This window comes from Salvelinus sp. IW2-2015, unplaced genomic scaffold (assembly GCF_002910315.2).
Source record: "Salvelinus sp. IW2-2015 unplaced genomic scaffold, ASM291031v2 Un_scaffold4996, whole genome shotgun sequence".
NCBI lineage: Eukaryota > Metazoa > Chordata > Actinopteri > Salmoniformes > Salmonidae > Salvelinus > Salvelinus sp. IW2-2015.
The window spans coordinates 50381-57518 of NW_019946264.1; the positions used below are offsets into that span (position 1 = coordinate 50381).

The following is a 7138-nucleotide window of genomic DNA, read 5'->3' on the forward strand; positions in this document are numbered from 1 at the left end:
TCAATAGGCTCTCCCTGTCCCTGGTCGTATGTGAAAGAGAGACAGGAGGACACGGATCGAGCGGTGCGCTTTACCGACAGGCGGTGATGTCATGCGCCATTCTGATACCTCATCGCCTATACGGTTACTGGCCGGTAATTTATTCATTTACATTTGCTAATTTTCCTTACAAGTTTACGTACGACATGGGTTGGCTGCAGGGGCAAGCCTTCTCATTGTCCAGGGTGATAGTCGTAATTTGTTTTGGCTAATCCGGTGTCGAACAGAAACGGATTAGAGATGCTCCGTTGCCACGGAAGAAACGGTTGTGTGTTACTTGTTGGGTTAATCATATAGCAAATTGTGTAGACATATCATATGCAGTTCTAGATAATAGGCTAACTGCATTAATTTTCTGACTTCAGTGTATTATGATTACATGAATTTTGAACATGGTCCTGAAACTTTCTGGTCGCAGGGGGTTCCGATAGCCGCTGTCGGTGGTGCTAAATCATATTTCAATGTTATTGGCGCTATTTTATGTTTGTTTGCACTGGCTTTTTCCTCGTGACAGTGTAATATATCGCCAAATGCCCAATACCAAAAGTCAATGACTAAATCAGGCAGCTCTGCCTGACATGGTTATAGTAGCCTAAGTCAATGGCAGTTAGTGTTCCCGTTTTGTGGGTGTATGGGTTAAAAAGTTGCACGAGATGTTGTTTCATGGTTCGTTCTCCGTTTTTATGTGACTCTTCAAACATACATCAGGGCTGATGTTATATAGTATGCCTACTGATGGTTTGTCGGGACTGATGGTTTATACGGTTGTGGCTAGATGGAGTACAGCTCATAGTTGTAGCGTCGGGATCACAGTTGTTGACAAGTAGCATTTAGCTAAGCCTAACCCACACCTTTAATGACGTTCATTCTCCTAACCTGATGCATTCATTATCCTAACCTGCTGCGTTAGTTCTCCTAACCTCCTACGCGAAGTCACTTCTTTCCGTAGTTGGGTTAGGTTTAGCTATAAATGTTACAGTTGTCAATGAATCATCAGTCTCGACAAACCATCAGTATCACAGTACCTGTTCAGGAGAGTGTAACATTACAGTTAACGTTCAGATAGAAATGTAACCTATCGAGGGAATCGCATCAGCTTTCATGATTATTATATTAATTAAATTATATTTCACTACCCTGAATACACCTCAGTACGCACCTCTGGCTCTATTTAGGGGAAACGCTGCCCTGGAAGAGACTCACTGTCTTTGGGTTTGCCACCATCTAGTGGACTCATAACGCCAACGCATGGACTATACTCCCATGTGGGGCTGCTAAGTAATGTCAGTAGGCCAACTGTAATACCGCACATCAAGCCATAGAGACGCATTTGATGATGGGCTTTATACATACATTTGATTGACTAAAAACATTATAAAACATATGAAGCATGTGTTTTGTCCATATATACTGTATGTATGCAGACTCTAAGGCAATGGTTCCTAACTTTTTTCGGTTAATGTACCACTAACTGCATTTAGCTCTGCCCGTAGTACCCCTGGAGTACCCCTCATGTGCATTTTACCAGTAGGCCTATGGTCTGATGAGTCTTCTCAAGTACCCCCTGTAGATAGGCCAAGTACCCCAGGGGTCCTAGTACCCCTGTTGGGAACCACTGCTCTACAGTTCTGTATCAAACATAATTGGAATCACTTGAACCCCCAATCCTTGTCTCTAGTCTAGGATAGGATGTAATTATAGATGAATCTAATGTTAAGTAGAACATTTATGTTACCTATTTTCATATGAGGGCGAAACTAAATTGGTGCTTCACCATGCTGTTATTTATTTGATTGACTTTTATTGTCCTCTCTCTCTCTGTCTTTCTCTCGCTCTCTTTCTCTCTCTCTCTCACACCTCGGTTTGTGTGTGCCTGAGCGCCTTTGTGCGTAAACTTGTACTTGCACAATGATCATCGTGTTTTTTTTATCAGCAAAACATGACAAATGACTATGTGTTATGAATTATTATGTATAATTTATAGCGAATAAAATGGCAGGCGTTTTCTCAATTACAGTTCATATAAACCGGTTCCTTTTATGGGTGTGAAGTTAAACTAATGGCATCTGAACTCAGATAAACACATTTGATTAATTAAATAGGAAATAATACAAAGACCTTTTATTCCAAAGAATATTGATTATTTTTTATCGTCCTTTCCTGAAAAGTGCATCATAGATTTTACAGTAAGCAAAATTCATATAAGACATGAACACATCTGCGCTACATTCACAATCATCATTTGGACAGTGTGCCGCACAGGAGGAAACTTCTTGCAAGCAAATGTATAAAAAGTATTATATTCAGATGAAATGGGGAGGTCTTGGCAATATTGTTCCTTCAGGTGAGTTCTTGGTCAGTTGCTCTACTGCTTAACCAATACAGCGAACTCTGCAAAAGAAAGATACAAACATTAACCCTTTCCCGTGTCTTATAACATTAATTTACTTTCATATCTTAGGCCTAAAATATTAGATTGACACCAGATCATAAACATCATTATAATATTCAAGCATGGTGGAAAAAGTACCCAATTGTCATACTGAGTAAAAGTACAGATACCTTAATAGAAAGTTACTCAAGTAAAAGTGAAGTCACCCAGTAAAATACTACTTGAGTGAAAGTCTAAAAGTATTTGGTTCTAATATACTTAAGTACCAAAAGTAAAAGTATTAATCATTTCAAATTCCTTATATTAAGCAAAGCAGATGGTACCATGTTCTTGTATTTAAATGTACAGACAGCCGGGGTACACTCCAACACTCAGACATCAATTTTACAAAATATGAATTTGTGGTTAGTGAGTCTGCCAGATCAGAGGCCGTAGTGATGACCATGTATCTCTTGATAAGTGTGTAAATTGGACAATTGTCCTGTCCTGCTAAGCACAACATGTAACGAGTTATTTGGGTGTCAGGGAAAATGTATGGAGTAAAAAGTACATTATTTCTTTAGGAATGTAGTGAAGTAAAAGTAAAAGTAAAGTAATAGTAAAGTAAAGTACAGTATACCCCCAAAAAACTACTTAGTAGTACTTTAAAGTTGTTTTACTTAAGTACTTTACACCACTGTATGCAAGTGACATTGGTTTACGCATTGATTATCCCATGTATGCTATGTTTCTTACCATCATTCCAATCATGCCATCACCATCGGCATCACCAGCCTTGAGGAAAGCCTTTGTCTCTGCATCGGTAAGTACCCTGGCCTTGGGGCAAAAGTTCTGAAGGAACAGCCTAGAGAAAGAGAAACAAATATTCGTTTAGTTTCATTTGAATGTATGCAGACCAATGCACCAATGCGCACTGCCTTTTAGATAGCATGCGCACCGATACAATTGGGTAAAGTGGACAGTCTCCTGCATTGATTTAATCAATTGTCTGTTATTTGTACTGTAATGGTGCATGGCTCTTACTTCAGCTCCTCCACCTCAATAAAGCCACTTGCATCCTGGTCAATGACCTTGAAAGCCTTTTGACGTCGTCGGCGGACTTCGAGGCAAAGCCAATCGTATGGAAGAAGGTCTTGAAGTTGAAGGAGTCGGCGGCTGTAACGCAAATATGAAGGATAATGCCTAATGTGTAACCTGCGAGTAACACACAATGCAACTACATCTAGAGAGTAATCGTGTGTTCATATTGCTAATTTCACATTTATCATACAACATAATTGGGTTGAAAGGGCTTTTTAGGTGGAGGGGGAAGTTAACAAACTAGGGCCTACCTTTGCACGCTTCCAATGCGGTTTTGATGTCAGCCTCCTTGCACAGATGGGCACAGGCCATTTTGAGCTGAATGTTGAAAAAAGGGAGAAATTGTTACTTTAATACAACTTTGATTTAGCATGCAACGTTCGGTATTGAGCATTGCATTTAATCTACAACATGTTTTGAGAGGTTATTACCAGGTAATACTAAACTATGATTATATTGTGCAATACCAGGGCACAAAAATAATGATTACAAATATTAACAAATCACCAAACACTCAGACTTCCTACCAAACAAAATTTCAGCACGGACTCAACCCATCTTATTTCATTTCAAATAGATAATCCACTTCATTACGCAGGATGTCAAACAAATATTTCAAACCGACCAGCCACTGTTTACCAGCATTTGGCTGGTGGTCTTTTGATAATAGCAGAGCCCCTTTCACCATCCGTGTGATTATAACGCAATGAGACAGATCAAATCAAATGTGTCAAGCTGCCCTTAAATGTGTCTGTCTCAACCAATGGGTGTAATTTGGGAATTCATATCAAATCCAATTGAAACGTTTTTAGTGGTTCCCAAAAGGAAAGCCCTGATAGTTAAGGCAGCCCACTGCACATGTGGGTATTTGATAAAGATGTTGATGTTGCATTCCAAACGTTCCATCTGAGAAATGATTTGCAATTGTCCAAATCCATCCCGCTCCGGGGTGCGTCAAATAAAGCCAAAAAATACAGAAACAAAATCTCAGCCTTTGGGTGTTTGGATGACACAACGCTTGCAGTCCCACGTAAATTGTAAAGTGCGCATATGATAAAATGTACAGCAAAAGCCTGGGTGCTGTTGCAATTTTCTGGATCTGGGTTCCTGTACTTCCTTCGCACCGCACTGAAACTCACCTCTGGACGTCTTTGGCGAACGGTTGAAAGAGAAGACTTCAGGCGACTGCAGCGAGTGTAGTTCCCATCGATACTGCTGACCTTATATACTTTCACTCAACCGAAATTCGAGGCATAATGTAACCGACACGCGAGGGGGTGGGGGGTGGTCCACTGGCAAGAGATCCGATCTATTTTAAGTTTCTTAAATGAAGATGCTTAAAAGGTGCGTTTGAAAAAAGTCCTAAAATCCCCCATTGCTAAGAATATCTTCTGCTGAGTGATAGGGATGGAATCGACGGTTGCTAAAAAGATTCCGACCGTTTATATTGAGAGGTTCGTTTAGCCTAGGATATCAACGCGGTCATTGGTGAGGTTTCTAAGGAGGGTTGTAGTCTTCGTGTTATATGCTGGACTTGAGAGGTCTGTTTAAAACGATTTTGTGTTACTCTGAATGTCTTTGTAAGAGATTCCAGTCATTCATTGCATTAAGTGAAATATTGGATGTGCGTAAACCGCGTTGGTTTAGAGACAATATGATGCTTTTATGTTTATATTTTCATATTATAAGATATGAGGCTACACTAAACTTTTTATATTTTACATGAGAGCAATTTACTTGCAACATTCTTATGATTGCCTAAGYTTTTATCATGCAATGTCTCGTGAAAGCAAATTTACGTATGATCCCAATAATCTTCCACATTCATTGGTGTATCCCGGACTAATGTACATAGCCAAAAAGTGTCTGCCGCTTCTGTAAGCCTATAAAGGTAATGCGATCATGTGGAGTAGCCTACAGTAAGTTGTACTATACTTAATGTCTAGCCTATACTGCACGCTCAAGTCCTTTGCATTTGTATCTTTTTGTTACCCTTTATATCGCTCAGAGTACTTGGAAAATAAAGGAAAATATGACCCAAAACAAACGTCGACATACTGTTTATTACTTTCACATGGTTTGGCTATTGGATAGAAAGCAATGCACCATTCCACCATAATGTTTAATTGTTCATTACGCAATTTTACAGCAAATGTATGTTAAAGTTTATAGCGAACATTGTGTTTTTTTCTGCAGGTGGCATCACTGTCCTATCTCTGACTGGAGGTGGGGGCGGGGATAAACWATCACGACACRGATTTTTRTGTCTGGAAAATGAATTGATTGCGGCACGCTTATGTCGCAAAAGTGTTGCGTGTTGTATTACGGATACATTRCTTAGTTGGGTAGTTACTATGTTGCACTAATGGGGTCAGTGATACACTGATTGGCTGAACACAGTCTGTGTACATGTTTTGACTGTTAAATGAGAGGATATGGAATTAATTATCTCAGATAAGCTATAATAGGACAATTGTTAGTTAGCTACTTTGATATTTACTGTAAGTAACTTTGAAGTATATGTAAAATAAACAACCTACAAATACATTGCAAGATGTGCCACAAGTTTTCACAGATTATGCAGATAAACACAATCTGACATGACTGAAATACCACCATCTCCTTAAGTATTTATAAGGGAACCCCACACACTGGTTACACTGTATTTAACATGTATTTAAAATGTCCCGCTGACTCAACATAATGACACAAGGCTATTCTTGGCCATTCTGTTGCAGTGTCAGTTTTCTCCAGCACTTTGTCCCGTTCACCAAAGAGGAAGTGGCACCCAGAGAGGGAGAATCCATGAGGGGGCAGCAGGCGGGCAGACCTGCAAGGCTCTATCAGAGTAATGTGAAATATATCCCTGCAAATCCCTTAGGAAGTATACCAGTGAGGCCCAAGGACTTCCCCCACACTAGAAGCATGCCAGGACCTGGTCCAAATCCTACAGGACTCCACTCTCCGATCTGGGCATTATCAAAACAGGTGCATGTCTCTCTCTCCCCTCGTAACCCCTCACACTAGCAATGACCTCATAGATAAACACACAGGATACATTTGAAATCTCCTCAAATGTTCCCCAAAACCCTGAGTCCCAGATCTGTTTGTACTGTCTTGGTGGATAGTGACATAGGAGTTCACAAGACAGCACATACAGTATAAATCTGGAACTCAGCCTTATTTCTCACCACATTGGTTTCCAAAGCATCAAGAGGCTAAGCTGGAAAGACAATGTTTACACCAAAATAGTATTTATTATGGGTTTTCACTATTCCTCGAAAGTGTAGATACGATTGTACAATTTGCACAAGCCATTTTCAGATCATTATGACACATCCAAATAACATTAACAATACACTATAAGGACATTGTGCTCCATGTTGAGAAATATAGTCAGCAGGCAGTTGATAAATTAAATATAAATGTAGCTGAAAGTTAGTGATTCTTGCTAGGAGTTCTGGTTCCGTGAAAAGCGTGGATCTTGGTCAATGGACAATTATGCCTTTACAAGGGCAAGAAACTCTGTGAAAAGTGGATAGAGTAAATTATCATTAGTATTGTGCAAAATATGCTCAACCAAGAATATTGACCTTATAGTTCATGTTTGAATAATACGATGCAGTC

The 7138-nt window shown here is 39.7% G+C and overlaps 1 pseudogene; it reads right to left on the bottom strand.

Annotated features, from left to right (window-relative positions):
• Nucleotides 1-3124: 3124 nt before the first annotated feature.
• Nucleotides 3125-4718, bottom strand: LOC112077856 (parvalbumin beta 1-like; annotated as a pseudogene).
• Between the last annotated feature and the right edge of the window lie 2420 nt (nucleotides 4719-7138).